This window comes from Halichoerus grypus, chromosome 12 (genome assembly GCF_964656455.1).
Source record: "Halichoerus grypus chromosome 12, mHalGry1.hap1.1, whole genome shotgun sequence".
NCBI classification, from domain to species: domain Eukaryota; kingdom Metazoa; phylum Chordata; class Mammalia; order Carnivora; family Phocidae; genus Halichoerus; species Halichoerus grypus.
The window spans coordinates 48074341-48092823 of NC_135723.1; the positions used below are offsets into that span (position 1 = coordinate 48074341).

The 18483-nt window shown below is 35.0% G+C and overlaps 1 protein-coding gene across 10 annotated transcripts in view; it reads right to left on the reverse strand.

The window, feature by feature from the left end:
• The window catches only part of DGKB (diacylglycerol kinase beta), a 731665-nt gene that overhangs the window by 698810 nt on the left and 14372 nt on the right, over positions 1-18483 (reverse strand). The gene's annotated exons all lie outside the window — the stretch shown is intronic.

The following is an 18483-nucleotide window of genomic DNA, read 5'->3' on the forward strand; positions in this document are numbered from 1 at the left end:
TTAAAAAAATACAATCAGTCTTATCTAAATACAAGGTTTTCTAATTTCCTATATCAAATTTTCTTTCTTTATCCAACACCTTGACCCAAAGTTGCATCTTGCCAGTCTTGGCTCTACACATCTTTCCCTGAATGATCTCACTCACATCTTTGGATTCCACTGTTCACCAGGTGAAAATACCTCCTCAACTAATCTCAGCCCATAATTTTCCCCTGACATCCAAGCCCACAGAGTCATCTATTAACTAGGGATCTTCATCTAGGTATCCTGCAGATACCTTAAATGATATGCTCTCTTTCTTCCCCTGATTAACCTACTTGGAGCTTCCTATAACCTGCATTGTTGGTGCACAAGCAATTTCTTTTTGACGTTGACTAAATGAGTGAAATCAAATGAACATGTGAATTAATGAGTTAATTTTTTAGAAAATATCTTGGGCTTCTATGCAGAATATTTTCCCTACTGTCTTTGAAAAAAATCCTTGTCATGTTCTCTCATTATAAAAATTCTGACAAAAATTAACTTAAGTCTGACCTTGAGAATATTCATCTCTAGCTACCATGAGTCACCCTAGTCTGACCTACTCTCCTAAGGTCAGTGCCATACAGCTTATCACTTACTTATAACATGCTTGTTGTTCTCTGTTTTTGGTAATGTTAATATGTCCAGATGTTTGGTATGCTAACATTACCTAGAATTTGGACTAACTGAGAAGGGCAAGGCTTCTTGTTTCTTACAAAACATGCATAGCACAATGCTGACCAAAAATTCTTGGCACACACAGATCACTTATCTACCAAATCATTAACAGGCATTTAGTGAGCCTTTACTAAGCACCCAACACTGTTTGGATTCTGCAAAAATATTAACATATTTATTATGTTAATTGGTATTTGTGGAGAGAGATGAAGATGGAGGCTGGATGCAGACATTAGCTGATCATCATCAAAATGAATTCTAATGTTTACCCATTTAGTTTTTGTACTTTCATCTTAAACAACCTTTAGAAGTTTGAAATGTAAGCACTCTCTAATGCTTTTTGCTAAAACTTCTATCATCAATGGCACTTTGCCCAAAATAAAGCTATCACTGAGACAGGCCTGAGAGTCTCAAGAACATTAACCTCCCTAAGCTTTTTGTGAAGCAAAGGGCAAAATGGTGATTCATTAGATCTAAAAATAAATACGAGTTCGTAAAGGATGAAAAACTGAGCATCGTAAGTCATTTCTACAGTTTAATATAAGAATCTATCATATACTAATCTGTTCATATTGTTCATTAGAAACTATGCCAGCTTTAAAGTGCATCTACTTTTCCAATGAAATACTGATTCTAAATAAGAAAATGGCAGAACAGGGATAACAGGTATATTATATATAATATGTATATTATATAATAATATATATAAAACAAATATTTATATTTGTTAAATATATATTATATAATATTATATATTTAATAATATATATTATATAAAAATATATTATATATATATCTAACAAATATAGACTTGCTACCACTAAGCACTGCCCTCCCAACACTCAGACAGCTACAGTCATAAATAAATGATTAAAATCGTTAACTATTGAGCCCAGAGGCAGTCTCAGAATCCCTCTCTACACAGCACTAGAGGCAAATACTACCAGCTGATTAATATGGGTATATGTAGTAAACCTATTTCTCACCTGCTCTAGAATCAGAATTTACAGAAAGTTGCCCAACAAAGTATCTGTCTTATTTTATGCTTCAAATGACTAGCACAGCTCCTGATTTAGGATAGATACTAAATAAATTATATATCCTTTATTTATACATATATGTATATGCACATGCTTTAAATGACAAGTAAAGGCACAACAACGTATAGCTAATTCTGAGCTCCATTATCTCTAGGCAATTACCATTACAGTCCAAAATTATAGATTCATTGCTGAAGGTCTCTGAATTGAATGAAATTGTTTAGCTGTCATTTGGTTACTTTAAAGAAATATAATCAGTAGAATTCAGTAATGACACTTTATGCATTCTATTAGTAACTTATATGTAAAATATTCTATAGGCAATTTGTACAAAAATATGGAATGGGAGAAGATATTTGCAAATGATATATCCAATAAGGGGTTAATATCCAAAATAAAGAACTTAAACAGCTCAGTGTCAAAAAAAAAAGAAAACTCACAAAAAAACAAAAACGAATAGTCTGATTAAAAATGTGCAGAGGATTTGAAGAGATGTTTTCCCAAAGAAGACATACAAATGGCTAACAGGCACATGAAAAGATGCTCAACATCACTCATCATCAGGGAAATTCAAATCAAAATCACCATGAGGTATCACCTCACACCAGTCAGAATGGCTAAAATCAAAAAGATAAGAAATGATAAGTGTTGGTGAGGACATGGGGAAAAGGGGGCCCTTGTGCACTACTGGTAGAAAGGGAAATTGGTGCAGCTATTTTGGAAAACAGTGTGAACCTTCCTCAAAAAAATTAAAAATCGAAATAGCATGTTATCCGCTATACCACTACTGGGTATTTACTCAAAGAAAATGGAAACACTAATTTGAAAAGGTGTATGCACCTGTATGTTTATTGCAGCATTACTTACAATAGCCAAGATATGGAAGCAACATAAATGTCCACCCATAAATGAATGGATAAAGAAGATGTGATATATATATATACAATGCACATATGTACATGCATACATATATACAATGTGGTATATATATATACAATGCAACATATATCCAATGCAACACCAGCCATAAAAAAGAATAAAATCTTACCACCTACAGCAACATAGATGTATCTAGAGAGTATTATGCTAAGTGAAATGAATTAGAGAAAGGTAAATACCATAAGATTTCACTTACATGTGGAATCTAAAAAACAAAACAAATGAAGAAACAAACTAAAAAGCAGAATCAAACCAATAAATATAGAGAACAAACTGGTGGTGGCCAGAGGGGAGGGAGTTGGGGGGATGGGCAAAATGGATGAAGGAGAATAGGAGACAAAGGCTTTCAGTTAGGGATTGGATAAGTCACGGGGATATAAGGTACAGCATAAGGAATATAGTCAATGATATTATGATAGCATTGTATGGTGACAGATGATAGCTACAGCATAGTGAGCATAGCAGAACATAAAGGGATGACGAATCACTATGCTATACACCTGAAACCAATGGATTGCTGTGTGTCAACTATACTTCAAGTAAAAAAAAGTCATTCAGTTTCTTTAAAGAAAATGTAATTGGTAGCATTCAGTAATGACACTATTTATTTATTCTACTAGTAACTTATTTGTAAGATATCACATAGGTAGTTATTACAAAAATATGGAACAATAATTGTATTAATTAATCAAAATATGAAAAAATAGAACGCTGAGTTACTAAGAACGAAACAAAAATATACAGTAGTGAGTCTTAAACATTTTTAAATGGATTTAATAGGACTCACCTCTTGGGACTAAGTTTTTGTTTTGTTTTGTTTTTCTGTTTTTACGTAAGCTCTAGGCCAAACGTAACGCTTGAACTCAGGACTCCTAGATTAAGAGTCACATGCTCTACTGACCCCAATTTTTAAACATTTTAGGAACAGTATTCTTTCTTTGAATAAAATTCTACTCATCCAGCCACTGTATATCAGAGGTTGAATTTTTCTAGTTGAAGATGAAGAGGTATACCTAGTTAGTCTTGCAGTACCACTTAAACACACACACACACATAAACCTATCCTCAAGAAACCTGTTTCGAAAAATGCTCAGAAAATTAGGACCTGAGTTTCTCTGCTCTATCACATAGTCTTTAGTTGTCTCACCCACTTTCCTTTCATCAGGATTTCTTTTATCACAATTGAACTCATGGATCATTTCACTAGATACGCATTTACTATAATGTACTTTTTGTGAAGGCAAATTAGTTGACATAGATTAGCAATGGAAATAGCATATATTTTCCACATTTCAAATTAAATCCATTATGGTAAATAATATAAATATTTTGTTCTCATTCATTTATATTAATGTAGGAGATGTACTTAATGGATGAGAATCCCAAATTTTTTGTCTATAAAATCTCATCATGAAATTATGAGAAAAAATACTATACTATTTTACAGTACAGTAAAAATATATTATTAATATATCATACTGAATATTAATAGATAATAGATAATACTATATATACATGACAAAAAAGTGAGGGAGTATTGCTACAAATGATTAAAGTCAACTGAAATACTGCTTTTTTAAACTATTACCGAAAAAAGCAACAATTGCAGCAAAATCCACTGTACCCTGAGCTCCAAAGTATTATTCAAGATCAATCCCCCCACATAGATTTATTATTAGATACAATATAAAGTTTTAGATTGCACAGTCCCCTGAATGTAAATTTTCAAGTTGTTTCTCCAAAGTAGGAGGGAAAATAACTTTGCAATATCTTCCCTTCACAAACTCTTTTTTTATCTTGCTAAGCTTAATGAAAACACAGATTTTCCTTCTGTGTTAAAAAATAATACCCATTTTCTAGAGAGGAGTTTGGTGTGTCATTAAGAAGTTAAGTAGATATAATGGAATTAAGATGAATTTCCCTGAAAGCCAGGGACAGCATACAAAGAATAATATAATTTAACAATAGTTGATCAACATCATATTAAAAGGATTATGGAGAAATGAAGCTGTCTCTACAAGACACAGACCAAATAAATGTCATTCCTCTAAAGCTATTTGCCATCTAGGACCTTTTATTCTTTTCAAACACCCTCACTGAATGCTAAATGTTACTTCTTTTATTTAGTAAGAAAAATTCTGCTTCCTGTATCTGCTTGTAGCTTAAAATCTAGGAAAACATTAACCATTCACTTTTTAGAAGTTATCATACTTTTTTATTAGACCACATGGATGATTTAACAGTACATAGCTGAAATATATCAATTTGTAGCCCTCCACAAAATAAAAAAATGCTTTTTCTAATTGTAAGTTGATATAATGTCTTGCACTTACCTATTTAGTTATACAAATGAATCATGCAAAACTATCAAGACCAGTGTTAATCTTACTGTTCAATAACCGTCCATAAAAATCATTATGAAATTAATGTGAATATGTTCATACATAGTAAATATTTTAAATTTGTGTGTGTATACGCACATGCACAAACCATCTTATCTCAAAATGACCAGTATTGGGAAAAACAAATTATGTTTCCTAACACACTATTAAGCATCATTTGAGTAAATAATAAGACTCTTATAACTCTCAGGTCTACATCTTTGCCTTGACTGTTAAGAAGAGTAAAGCTAGAACTCAATAAACTTTCCTAACCCATTTTTCTTGTGTTTCTTAGGTTTTCATGTTTATTTAGTAATAGCGCTACCGTATCAGTTCTATATTGCTGTTGTTATTATAAGTTGCAACAAATTCAACTCAACGTAACTTAGTTGCCTTTCTGAGTTTTTTCTGCACAGCTGATATTCCACTCTAATCACATGATGCTCTATACTGTCGTTCTCAACCAGCTAGGCTACATAGTTTGTACTTTTTTAAAGTGCACTGTGCCTAGCACTACTGTAGTACATTCAGTTATCAAGGGGATCACAGCCTAAAAAAAATTTAACCTATATGTCAACCTACTTTTCTTAGATACTCAATGTTATTTAACCCAGATAAGTAACAACCACCAAATTCTGTTTTCGAGGGGAAAAAAAAAAATTAGTCAATGTCTGCAATTTCAATATCTCCATGCATTTTACGTGCTAAGAACTGTGCTTAGTTCTAAGATAATTATGAAGATGTTAATATTTTTACACTTGCATGTGAAAAAAAAGTTAAAGGACCCAAATGACCACAGATCATGCAGAGTTTTTTCTCTCATGTAACAATCCTGGGATCCTAGGGGGAGTTTCGTAACTATGCACCACTTAACTGTCACTGAAGTCTCTGAGGATTACATGTGTAATTTACCCTCTGTAATATTATTGCTGAAATTCAGCCAAATTCTCGGTCTCATTCCTACTGAAATATTCTTTTGAAACAATCTGTTTTGGGAAATAACACTATCACCCTTGTGTGCAGCTTTGCTGCTTTGTATGTCAGTAGTTTATAACTTAGAATACTTTTGTTTTGTTTTGGAACATTCTCCACAAAACCAAGTTTGTGATAGATGCTTAATAAATGTTTATTTACTGAGGTAACTTCACATTTTAAACTGGTCCCAAGAAATAATTAAATAACTCTCCACAGTGCTGAGTTCCACAAACAATAGGCCCCTGGAGCTTTTGAAAATATGCTGATTTGTTTTGGGGGAAATCATATATAGGAGAATTAAATCAAACCCCTAGCTTTGAGGACTGATTATCATTTTATGACTTTTTGCATCCTTAGTGATTAGTTTATAGGAGCGTGTACTCAAAACCGAATTCGTATTTGTGCCTTACAGTAGGGCAAAAATAGAATTTTTATTCTGTCTAACTTACCATGACTCTGGGAATGCCCAATAAAGGTGGGAAAAAGCCAATAATATTTTATCCATGAAATAGGCACATATGCAGTCTGTTAACAAAAATTCTTTATGCCTGACCCTTACACATATTAATCTATAAATCAAGCTAACCAGAAAAAAAAAGATCATGCCAGTAATAATTCAGAAATTAACACTTCCACTTCTTTCTTTATTTCATCTGCATTCATAAATGGCAATGTAGAGTAAAACTTTTACCAGTTGCTTCATCTTTCTCTTTTGCAATTGCACTAATGTTCCTTCACTGAAGCTTTAAAAGACTATCACAAGAAGAATAGTTATATGACTACACATTTTACTGCCTAATTTGCAAGCTGATGAAAAGTCCTTATGAACTACATTTTTTCAGGTACAGAAAATTGAAAGAGATAGGTATGTATTGTTTATCCCATGTGATCTCTTAAAATATCTCACACACTAACTTGGCTTTCTTCCTATTGAATTCATTCTGAATCTTGAATAGGTTTTAGCTTATGGGCAATAATAATAACCCCCAGGCCATTCAACTTTGTATCAAAAACCAACAACATCTATTTAAACACCACCACCAAAATAAATGGTACAGCTCTATAAATTGTTATATTCTAGGGCTCAAAAATCCATGCTTTTATTTGATAATAATAAATGATATACTCATGGCCTCATATTACCAGACAGAACAAAATGTCATACAGATTCCTGATATACCGTTTTATTAAAGAAGTAATGTGTATCAAGACATATCACAGCTCAAGGTAATGTAACTCTTACCAAATAATGACAAACAAAAATGATCTATAGTAATGTATTTCAAAATATTCATGACCTAAGGTAAAGGATATCCTGTTTACATGCCTGATTTGTTTCTGTTAAATTAGCCAAGTCTAATTTTGAAACAATTTAATATGGTAAACTTTCACTCTGCATTCAGTTAAAGAATGTGCTTAGATATATCACTTGAAAGAGATAAACTGTTTCTATCACTTCAGATGGGAGTTTGCTCCCTAAACATAAAACACTTAACTCTTCTTCCAAGTTATTTGGATATTTCATACTTTAACTTGTCAGAACCACCTTGCAGTCTATCTAAATATTTATGTCTTTAGAAGGTTCTAATCCAATGGGCCAAAACCATTTTTTTTTCCCTATCTGAAATGACCTAGGGCTATAAAGTCTAAAGAATATGCCTACGATTCTAAATAGGTATGTTACTAAACAAACTTGTGAAACTCCCTTTCTTTTATCAAACAAAAACCTTCATACTAACAGCTCCTACAGCTGGGAAGAAAAATCAAGGAAGAGCATTCATTTTCTCCACGGTAAATTAACCCTATGTTGAAATAATCTTACCACATAAGACTTTTGTGTGACAAGTTGAAATTCTTTTAAAGTGAAATAATCCAGAAGCGTTCATGTAAGTAATAAATGACATTGTATGCATGATCCTTGTCTCTAATAATAGGATTCTAGTTTTTAAAAATTACATTTACTGAATATTTATCTAGCTCATTTTGCACAGCATACTCAAAATCTTCATTTAGTACTTCTGAGAGTCATAGGCGTCATTCTATTAAAGAAAAAAAAAACTACATTCCTCAGAATGCTTACGAGTTAATAACTGGGGGGCATAATTTTTATTGAAGGATCCAAGTGGCAATTTTAGGGATGTGATATTTAGAGTGACTCAGCCAGAGTATGGGAAAGGTGGTTCTAGCCAGAGGGTATACTGGTGAGCGTGGAGGCTTTACGGGAAGAAAGAACTGCAACTTAGCAAAATAAACTAAAAATTGGCTATTGTTTCTAGATGCAGCTAAGGAGTGCTAGAGTTGCTCAAGAACAAGTTGCAGCAGTAAGGAGAACTGAATTAGAGGAGACTTAGATGGGGGTAAGAGGTTTGGATTTCATTCTAATTCCATAATAAGCCCCTTGAGAGATTTTGAGCATATGGGCAGTTATATATATAATATGGCATAGTAATTTAAAATTACATGTGTAATAGTAAAATTAATGTTCTTTTTAATAAAATGATAAACTATCAAAATTAACTATGTCTTTAGGAGCCTTATATCAATCTCATAACCTAATCTACACACTGGTAAATCTTTGTGTATAACTTCTCTCTGCTTATACAGCCTCTTCATATATAGGGTATACAGCTTTGCTATTAGTTTTTATTTTTTAAAGATATCATCATAGCTACACATTCTATAATTCAACGATTTTAAAATGGAATGGACATACAGACAATTACAACTCATTCTTTATGATAGCCAGAGCGTTACACAATATGGATGTATAATTTACTCAACCATATCCCTACTGATGTTATTTGCTCTTATTTCTCCAGTTTCATGTTATAATAAATAATTCTGCAATAAAAAAATCTCTATCATATCTCTTTATATTCTAATACCTTTATCTTTATATTCTAGTACCATATACTTTATATTCTAGTAAATAATAATGATGTTGTCAGGTCAAAAATGATAGGGAATTTATATTTTAATAAGTTACAGCAACATGATTTCCAAATATTCCACAGCATTTATAGAATTGCTGATAGTTGTAGGAGAGCAATTTCCTTATACCCTTGTCAAGACTGGGTACTATTAAATGCTTTTAAATTTTGCCAATATGATGGGCAAACTTTGAATTATTTGGCTGTGGGGGTGGGGGGAGTGTGGTCCTCATTTCATTTCAGTGACAACAATTGAGACTGGGCCTCTTTTCATAGGATTGGCCATTAAAATCACTTCTATAAATTGATTGCTTTTACCCTGAATTATTTCCATGGCTCTGAAATCTTTAAAATTGGTTTTTGTACATCTTTGAACACTGAAGGAACTAACTCTTTACCTATTATATAAAGAAAAAGTATTTTCTCCCAACAAATTGCTCACATTTGATTTTGAGTTATTTTTTATAAAGTTGTTCTAAATTTCTATGTAATAAAACTGTCAAAAGAATATCCTTGGTTTTCCGTAATTATTAGAATATATAAATATTCTAAATATTTTATAAAAAATTCTAAAATATATCCTATAATCTGTTAAGAGTTAAGAGTGTGTGCAGAACAATTAGGTCATAAACATGGGTCTGCATTTGGGAATAGGCAAAAGGATTACTAGGTACCATTTTAATTTAGTGGCTGGGTTTCATATACCAGACATAACTTAACTGGAGATTTTCTGATTTTCTAGGGTTACATACCTCTGTTCAACTTCCTATTTACTATTGATCAGAATATGTTGCAAATATCTAAGAATGAAGGTTAACTTTAGAACTGAGTGAAATGCCAATGATCATTCTCTGAGAAAATTTTATATTGTTTTTTTTGTCCAAAAGAAATGACTCCAATGACTTGTATACCATACCTGAAATGTTATTTTTTATTGCCTAGTATGACTTTAACTACTTTTATATCTTTTTTTATTTTTATTTTTTTCATTTTTTATGTAATTTCTACCCCCAATGTGGGCCTTGAACTCATGACCCTGAGAACAAGAGTCACGTGCTCTACCAACTAAGCCAGCCAGGTGTCCCAACAACTTACTATCTTTTAGTAAATTAATTTCTTTATTCCTTTAACTAGATAGCTCTATAAATCTCACATCCTCTACTTCTCTTTTGAATCATTTCTGACATTTTACTAACTCCTTCACTAATTAATGAGTTGAATGAAGTCTTTGAAATGTGTCCATTTTGTATTTCTAAAGTCATTTTTTTTTTTAATTGAGTGTAGTTGACACACAGTGTTACATTCGTTTCAGGTGTACAACATAGTGAGTCGACAGGTTTATACATTATGTTCTGCTCAACAAGGGTGCAGCTACCATTTGTTACCATACAACGCCATTATGATACCATTAACTATATTCCTCATGCTGTGTCTTTTATTCCCATAATTTATTCAATCTATAATTTAGTTGTAACTTTAGCAGATGTTTCCTAGGCAAAAGATTTTGGTGGTCTCAAATGGGAGCAATGAAAATAGAGAGTAGTGGGTTTTGGAGGTAAAAAGACAGAAACTAAATATGAGTACATTTGAGAGTTTGAGAGAGAAAGAGGAATCATGGATGGACAGCAAGAGCAAGAATGAAATGGATAACTGAGAAGCTGGTCCAAGAAGGGGGGGTACTGGAAGGTCAGAGTATACACTAAGGTTCTAGATTCCACCCAAGGACCAAAACTTCTCTCACAACAGCAAAAAGGGGGGAGTAGTCTTATAAGCTGATAGGCAGCATTGAATTTCCTGTTTTAAGGTTTTTATAACATATAATTCCTGTTATATGTTTCTATATAAAATATGGGCCATGGCAATCTGAGAATTCAATAGAAGGTGATGGCTGAAGTTTTAAGAATGGGAAAGTTAAATGTCACTTTTGAGCATATAAAAACGGAGGAAAATCAATTGATAAGATTGTTAGACTGAAGTACTTAGTGTACTTGTAAACGTATAGAGATATGTTCGTGGGATATGTTTTCACCTCTCATTTTGGCTTTGCCTAACTTCTTACTTTCATCTTAGCTAAATTGCTATTCTATTAGGGGAAGCTTGAGGGACTCTTCTATCCACATCATGGCCCCCTGTAATAAACTCTGTTTTGAGGCACCTGGGTGGCTCAGTCAGTTAAGCCGACTCTTGATTTTGGCTCAAGTCATGATCTCAGGGTTATGGGATTGGGTTTGGGCCCCATGTTGGCTCCATGCTCAGTGGGGAGTCTGCTTGAGATTCTCTCTCTCTCTCCCTTTGCCCTCCCCTCGCTCGCATGTGCTCACGTGCACAATCTCTCTCTAAAATAAGTAAATAAATCTTAAAAAACAAAAACTCTTTTATCTTCTGTATATGGAACATGTTAAATTTGTATGTGTTTTTTAATGTGTATGTGTTAGATAAAGAAATAAGTACAACAAATAGGAATATATAATATATATGTAATTATATAAAAAATTGTATGCAATATAATACTACCTTGTTATACAAAAGGCTTGGGGTGGTCAAAAGCACAAAGACATTGAAACTGGGATCAAGAGATGGAAAAGGCAAATGTTGCAAGCTCTTGTGTCAGCAGACCAGGCCAGTGACAAAACCGAGGTGAGCCACGGGGGCCCAGAGAGACCGCACCCTCCCTTAGGGACAACTAGCTGCTCCTGCTTCAGCAGGCCACTGGCTCGAGGGACTGCACGTGCTCAGGATTGCCAGAAATGACTTCTCAAAGGAGGGCAGAAATGCAGATTTCCCAATCTATAAGTATCAGAAACTCAATGTTTTAGAACCTCAGATTTGAATCTCTGAGGTCAGGCCATGGTTTTCCTTGGAAAATGGGGCCAAAGAAGAAAGGACATCATCAGGATTGCGGGGTATGTTCTGCATCTTGTTCTGGGCTGGTTACGTGTGTGTGTGTGTGTGTGTGTGTGCAATCTGTGAACATTTCGTGGAGCCATACACTTATTATTTGTGCCTTTCTTCTCAGATAAAAAGGTAAAAAAAAGAAATACATATGTAGTTTGTTTATACTGTATTAAATGTCTATCTTCCTCAAATATGAAAACGTGATGAAGTTAGGAAGCCTTTTTGCTCTCCTTTAGCACCTAGCACAGTCCTAATATTTGATTAAATATTAATGTGTGCTAGGATATGCTAAATATGTAAATACATGAAATATATAATAAATTCAGATTTTCCCGTTTCTTTAAGAAATATTTAAGATGGATGAACACACACACACACACACACACACACATTCACACAGAGATAGAGGCAGAAGTGATAGAAATAGGTAAAGATAGGATCTGCACAGTTTTTCCTAGGAGTCTACACTCAAAGCCATATGGTTTACATTAACCACTGTCACTGTTTCTACTGCTGAACAAATCGGAGAGTTACTTTTTGGAAACCACTTAGAAGAAGAGGGGATCCGAACCTTGAAGTTTAATTGACATTTTGCTCACATATGCAGACTCAGTAGCTCTGCAAATAATACCTAACTCTGTGATATCCAATTAAGACCCTACTGAATGCTTTAGCTGGATGAGGCAGATACATTAATTTATTGTCTTTTCATTTTTAGCCCTATTCTAAATCCAATTATACCCAACAAACAAATAAATCCGTAGAGTAAGACCACCAATTAATAAATAGATGCTCCCACTACAATCCCGTCATCTCTCACAACTAAAGCAAACTTCTTATTAATGTCATTATAGAAAAAAAGAGTAGAATCTTCCTTTTGTGACAAAATTTCCTTCCAGGCTAGGGGACAACAAACTTTTTCTTCAAGAACCAGAGAGTAAGTGGGGAGCCTGGGTGGCTCAGTCAATCAAGCATCCGACTCTTAATTTCGGCGCAGGTCATGATCTCAGAGTGGTAAGATGGAGCCTCGTGCGGGGCTCCCTGCTAGGCATGGAACCTGCTTAAAATGTTCTCTCTCCCTCTGCCCCTCCCCCACACTTGCTCATGCACACACTCTCTCTGTTAAAAAAAATAAAAAATAAAAAAAATAACAGTAACAATAATAATAAAAAGAGCCAGAGAGGAACTATGTTAGGCTTTGTGAGTCAAAAGGATTCTGTTGCAACTACACAACTCTGCTAGTTGTAGTGCAAAAGCTGCCATAAATAATATGTAAACAAATTACTTCGGCCATGTTCCAATAACATGTTATTGACAAAAATAGGCAGCCTTCTACTTTAGGCAAACCTAGGAAAATATTTTTTAAATACAATTATTTGTTTCTCTTATATCATGATATCTCCAGAATGAAACAGAGCCATTTAACTATCAAGTTTTCCTCAGTACTCTATTACCATAGGAAAAAACAATGTTCATCTTTGAATGATCATGGATTTTAGAGTATTCTTTACACCCATGTAGCCCATAAATTATAAAGAAAGTGGATATAAAGCCATGTCAGATTGATCTTCTCCCTTACCTTAGAAAGTTTTCACACAGGTTTTTTAAAAGGTCTGTACTTATTTTGCTCTGCTTCCCAAATGTGGAGATAAATATGTTCCCTGACAGCCTGACTTTTGGAGGCAGCACTCAATTTATTATTTCTCCTGGAGCACATTTTCCAAAACCTGACAAAAACATCCCTGAAGCCTTCAGAGGGGAAAAATAAACCCTCATCTCAGGCTCTGTAAGTTACCACCAAGTATAGTGATGAATAAAATAAGAATCAATCCTGATTCATGATTTTGGAACATCCTAAAAAGAGGCAGCTCATAATCCAAAGGCCATGGCTTGGCAGAACTTAAACCACAGGAAATTAGTCAGGAAACAGAAAAGATATTAAATATTATTTTTTATGTCACTTTTTTTTTTATTTTAAAGAAGCCAATTATTGGAGATCTCCAAGTGGAACAGTATTAAGCTGGTGCTCAGTTACCTCTCTTAAAGTTGCTTCCTTCAAATTATGTTTAACAGAAAAACAAGACAAAACAAAAGTAACAACTTGGAACATAAAAGCAGAGTCACTGTTGCCAGAAGGGCTTAGTTAAATGCACTTAGTTCCTGAGAGCACTGAGAGCACATTAGCCCTGATGGGTTTAGCAGATTGCTGACTTGAAAGCTCCTGTCCTTAAGGAAAAGATCTGGGACAGGTAACTTGATGTTTCGTGATGAGGAGTAGAGCCAAAACCAGCTTGTGTGGGAAGGAAGAAAGAATATCCACAGGCAACTGAGGGAATTGCCCAGGAACAATGCAATCTTTTGTTCACTAATACTGCAAAAATTATAGACACTGCACAAATAAACTGACTATACTCAAGGACCACCCTGCAGTAGATGCAAGAAAGCTACATACCTAACTATATATGAGGAACTGATAAGATAGATGTCAAAATACATAAAAATATTGGGTAACCACACCTGAGATTGAGGAGGGGTCAGGCTGGGGAAGACAGGAATATGTCCTAAAAAAAAAGTGACATAAAAAATACTTCCTGGGGAGAGAAAAGAGCTGGTCCTTGAAGAGATGAACAGATTTAGACGGGAAGAAATTACATTGTGAGGTGCCAAGAGAGGAAGGAGAAAGCCTTCTAGGCAGAAGAACGCAAGGAGTATAAAATGGCACAAAAGAGAAATAAATGGCATGCTCACAAAGTGGTTAAATGTGCCTGTGTACATAGAGGGGACACAGTGGGAGGCTTACAGAATAATAATAGAAGCTGCATTAATTGAGTGCTAGCTTTGTGCCAGGGACTGTGCTAAGAGAATTTAATGGATTTAGACTTTAAAACAACCATGTAAATGAGTTGCTATTTTTAATCTGGTTTGAAAAATAGGAAATTATGATTAAATAACTCAGCCAAAATCACACAACTGGTAAGTACTAAAGTCAGGATTTAACCCAGGCAGTTCCTAATCAATGTATTCCACAGTGTGGCAGGTTAAGAAAAATTCTACAGACTTTTTTTTTTCTTTTTAGAGTGAACACCAGACCAAAGTGAATCTACAGCTTATTTAGAAGGAATAGAAGAGACACTGAATTATTTTGAGAAAGGATATGGGGAAATCAGAATCTTAAATATGAAAACCGATATGATAAAAAAAAAAATGTCAAGCAAGGGATGATTTGGGAAATAAAAAGACCACGTAGCAGGCTAAGAGCACAGTCAAGTGAAATTAAGGAGTCTGAAATTGCCTAGTATGGGTAAAATGGAAAAGAAGGGCAAATGTGAGAGAGAACAATCAGGAAAGAGCAAGAGATAGAATTTGAGTCTGCTGATACAGAAGCTGAGAAGGTACTAGGGAAGAAAAAACATTTCAAGATGACTGAGTCTGGGATTCTGGGAAAGAGAAATTTTAGAGGGATGAAGATAGACTCAGTTTTAATAATATTTTTGAGGAGTCAGTGCGATATATAGATAGAAAAGTCTAGTCGGCAGATGAAACCGGTTCACACATCCCTCTAATTCAACATGCATAAACTAAATCCATCAAGGCCCACAAAAGTAACAGCAAACCAGTGGCATTCTGCTCTAATTCTCTCCCAACTGATGCCAAGACACTGCCTCTCTCCCGTGAATGCCAGAAGCTAAGGGGTCGTGCTTGCCTCCTCTGTTACATTTCCTCCTATACTCATCTCCAGACTATCATAAGCACTATCAATTTCACTTCATAAATATCACTCAGATTTATCTTTCTCTCCATTGACACCTTTACCATTGTAATGCTGGCTAAACTTATCACTTGCCTTTATTACCAAGACGGCTTAGTAATGGCTTACCCAACTCTCACCTGGCCAGCCTACCGCTCACCCTATACACAGTACAGCCAGCGCAACCTCACCAGAAGGTAACGTGGTCCACATATCCCCACCTCCCTCTAATCATTATGACCAATGCTCTAAGGTTAAAGATAAAGCAGTCTTGTGCCCTCTGACTCCTCTTTAAATTCGGACATACCTACTCCAACCTGCATGAACTTCTTTCAGTCCTCAAGTTTGCTTGCAGTAATAGTCTTTTTACAAGCTTTTCCACTTTTGCTACTTTTGCTACCAACTCATCCTTCTGACCTCAGTTTACAATCATTTCTTTTTTTTTTTTTTTTAAGATTTTATTTATTTATTTGACAGAGAGAGAGAGACAGCGAGAGAGGGAACACAAGCAGGGGGAGTGGGGGAGGGAGAAGCAGGCTTCCCGCTGAGCAGGGAGCCCGATGCGGGGCTCGATCCCAGGACCCCGGGACCATGACCTGAGCCGAAGGCAGACGCTTAACGACTGAGCCACCCAGGTGCCCCTACAATCATTTCTTCATTAAGCTTTTCAAACCCTCTTGATGAGGACAAATAATACTGTTATATTTGTGCCATTCATTTCAGGCACAATTTCCAATTGATTTATATTGTTACCTGATTTGTTTTCCCTCCACTTCAACACCAACAATTCTCACTTCAATCTACTTCAGTCTAACTTGTGCTCCACCATTCAACTGAAATTGCCCTTTTCCAGATCAACAAAGCCCTAACATTCCCAATCCTGTGGTTAACCCATGGTTATTTGCTCATCCTCTCAGTAACAAGTGACATATTTCAACAGCCCTTTCTCACTGACTACATACTTGGCATCCAGGGAAGTGTACATTCTCCTGGCTTTCTCCTGCTGTTCCCTCTTACTTACCTTTGCAGACTCCTCCACCCCTTCTCTAACCCACAAAATGTCAGTTTTCCCCAAGGCTCAGCATTGGACCTTCTTCTCTATCTACTCTCCATCCCTACATGATCTCTCCTGGTCCCAGGTCTACGCACAACTCTCACATTCCCGTCTCCAAAAACTTCTTTTTCATTTCAGCCTCATGTATCCAACTGCCTATTTAACAACACCTCTCAGATATGTTAAAGGCATTTCAAGTGTAATATGTGCATGGAAGAATGGAACATTTTTAATAAATCTAAAACAGTACATTATTTAAAAATAGCACCCAATCTCTATCACTTCCTTTCCTATTGCCCTAACTTACTTTTCTTCATGGCACTTATATATAAAACTATATTAAATATTTGTTACTTTCTATCACCTCCATGAAAATATAAGTTTTTCCATGTACTCTTTTTACACTGCATTTCTGATGCCTAGGACAGAACCTGGCACCAGGTAGGTACGCAAAATATATTTATTAAATCAAATAAGAAGTTACTAATATCAATCACTTGCACTAAGCTATAAAGTCTCTGGGGACAGAAACTATTTATGTGTTTAGTTAGCACTGTTTTCCAAGTGCCTGGCAAACAGTAGTCGTTGAATCATTTTTGACAGCTTGACTAAATAGAAATAACATTATAGGATTTCAGTCTGACCAATAACAAAGTAGAGTTTGCAAAAATGAGTGAAGCTATCAAAAATGGCAAATTCTAAAAAGAAGCTAAAGATAGCAAAAACTGGTAAAAAAGTAAATGCATTTGATAATTAGGAAATTATTAATGAATTTTAAGACCAATTTAAGTATAGGTGTATATGATGGCAAAGTATAATTGGCTAAGGAGTTAGTGGGAGGCACAGAGGTCCCAAGGGTAAGCATGATAGAGTAGATTCTATTCCTAACACCTAGGTTCCTTTGTTCCATATGCCAGTGTTGAAATTTTCTGCACCATTATATCAACTTGGACTTCAATACCTATCTGCCATGCCCTTAAAGAGTCTACTCCTGTGGGGTATCTTAAATCCAAAGAACTGACCATATTTATTTTTATCTCTGTGTGAATAAGGAGCCATACATCTGAAAGTTATGAGGAGAGGCCACTACTTAGAATGTTTCAAGCCTGGCATGTAGGTAGTGTTTGAGCCCTCTTATTTAAATACTGAAATTGGGAAGAAAAGTAAGTAAGAGCTGGTAACTGTAATATTTACTGGCCTGTTAGAATTTTTCTAAGCTTAATGACTTTTAAAAATTTAATAAGACTACATAGTTTGTACTGTGGTAGGTAAGATATAGGCAAAGAGGAACACCCTCCAAGTGTAGAAACCAGGAAGTGCTGATGCTATGCAGAAAGTGGCCATGAATCTATGAGCCAGCTCAGTAAAATCATTTTTAACATCATTGACTCTAAGCTGGTTAGAACAAAAAAGCTGGTGCAGGGTCCAGAAATGGCAAGAATTAGGGTCATGACTCAACTGTTTGGCTTTCACTTTGATTTACAATTACATTGGCACATAATCCTTGCAAAGAATAAGCACAAGCTTAAGAATGCAAGTGAGTAGATGCTCCCTGAGGCTTTGTTTTATTCCACACAAGGGCTTAGCCAAAGTTCAATACTACCAGAATCCCAGGCAGAGGAAGGACTCCTCCCAGTCAGCACAGTACAAAATGTGGGATTGTGGTCTTTTATAACCATTTGGGTGTGGGGCCATACCAGCACACCAGCCCTCTCCCTTTTAGTGACAGCCTTGCTGTACCATAGATGTATTCAAACTTCTGTGTTTTATTGCTTGTGCTTCATCAAGGCAACCAAACTTCCAGTGCAACAGGCTTGGCTAT